Source organism: Helianthus annuus, chromosome 14 (genome assembly GCF_002127325.2).
Source record: "Helianthus annuus cultivar XRQ/B chromosome 14, HanXRQr2.0-SUNRISE, whole genome shotgun sequence".
Lineage (NCBI taxonomy): Eukaryota > Viridiplantae > Streptophyta > Magnoliopsida > Asterales > Asteraceae > Helianthus > Helianthus annuus.
Window position 1 is genome coordinate 53310073 of NC_035446.2, and position 1995 is coordinate 53312067.

General features: G+C 43.9%; 1 non-coding gene across 1 annotated transcript; it reads right to left on the minus strand.

Moving 5' to 3' along the window:
• Positions 1-654: 654 nt before the first annotated feature.
• On the minus strand, positions 655-761 carry LOC118486888. The gene has a single exon (XR_004880054.1). It is a non-coding gene; the product is annotated as a small nucleolar RNA R71 (small nucleolar RNA).
• Positions 762-1995: the final 1234 nt, after the last annotated feature.

Here is a 1995-nt window from a genome sequence, read left to right on the forward strand (position 1 = left end):
GAGGTTTGCGCGGCTTTTTTGGGACCATACCCCTTCAATCTCCGACCAGGGGCCGTGTTCACTGAGCACGGGGCTGTGGTGAACTTTCTGACCAACATTCTTTTCTTTTTTTATTGCAGGACTTCGAACCCAGGCACCACATCTGAACATTCAACGTAGTGTATGAGCTCCAGTACTAGTAGAGACATAAAAGAACCTCTACAAGAACCCGAACGCTTTCTCATAAAAAGACATAAAGCAAAAAACCAAGAGAAAGTTTCGGGGGACCCACTTCCAATGGCGGACCAACGTACCCTCATGGATTACCTACGACCCACCGTGGGTAATCTCGGCGCCGCTATCAATGCCCCGAATGTCGAAGCTAACAACTTCGAACTTCGGCCACATTTGATACAGATGCTTCAAAACTCCGCAACCTTCCATGGGCTTGCGGACGAGGATCCCCATCTACATATTACTAATTACTTAGAAATATGTGATACCTTCCGGATCAATGGAGCATCAAACGATGCCATCCGCCTTCGGATGTTTCCATTTTCATTAAAGCACCGAGCAAAGGCTTGGCTCAACGCCCTCCCAGTTGGCTCGGTAAACACCTGGGATGAACTAGCCCAAAAGTTTCTATATAAGTATTTCCTTCCCGCTAAAACGGCTAAATTAATGACTGAAATTAATACATATTCACAAGAGGATGGGGAATCCTTATATGAAACTTGGGAAAGGTTCAAGGAGCTATTGCGAAAGTGTCCTCATCACGGTCTTGCGGTATGGCAACAAGTATCCACTTTCTACAAAGGGTTGTTGCCACACACAAGACAAACACTTGACTCTAGCTCCGGGGGACTTTTAGGTAATCGCCGCCCACATGAAATATACAATCAAATTGAGGAAATTTCTCAAACCAATTTTCAGTGGCACACTCCCCGAGGCAATAAATCTATTGCCTCGGGCGCCCATAAGGTTGATGAAAGCACTTCTTTACAAGCCCAAATCGAGGCCCTATCTTCAAAAATCAAAAAGTTAGAAATGACAAAAACGGTCTCGGTTATGGCTTGTGAAGGGTGTGGTGGGCCACATGAAAGTTGGAGTTGTATGAAAAAAACAGACGATCAACCAGAGTCGGTAAACTACATTGATAACAGACCTAGGCCGTCGGGTCCTCCAACGGGTACCTACAACCAAGGATGGCGTAACCACCCTAACCTTGGTTGGAGAGAACCCGGAAATAGTAGTAACCAACAAAACCTAAACCAACGAACAAACTTTCAACAACCGAGAAACGAGTCACAAAATTTCTCTCAACAACAAGGTGGACGAGAAAGGCTTGAAGATACTGTATCTCGCCTCATCTCCGATACTGAAAAGAAAAACTCGGATCGATTTCAACAATTGGAATCGAATTTTAGAAATCAACAAGCTAGTATACAAAACATTGAAAAACAAATAAATCAATTAGCTCAAAATATCTCCGAGAGACCACAAGGTGCGTTAACAAGTAATACCGAAACAAACCCAAAAGCACAAGTCCATCTCATAACATTGAGAAATCGTACCGTGGGTTCCGAAGAGGCTCCACCACCGCCAACTGAGGGAAGCACAACACCGCCCCAACAAGAGAAAGCCTCTCCTCCAACTCAAGAGCCTACCAAGGCTCCTCCGGTTCCATACCCCAGTAGGTTAATTCGCCAAAAGACCAATGAGCAATTCACAAAATTCAAAAATTTACTAAAACAATTGCATGTTAATTTTAAATTCCATTTATTGAAGTCCTAACTCAAATACCTAAATACTCAAAATTCATGAGGGACTTCCTCACTCATAAAAGGAAAATTGAATCATTGCAATTAGTTAACTTAGGTGAAGAATGCTCCGCCCTTGTACTCAACAAACTCCCATAAAAGAAGATTGATCCTGGAAGCTTCACGATTCCTTGCTCGATCGGGGAATCCCCCGTTCGTAATGCACTAGCCGACCTTGGGGCTAGCATTAACCTCA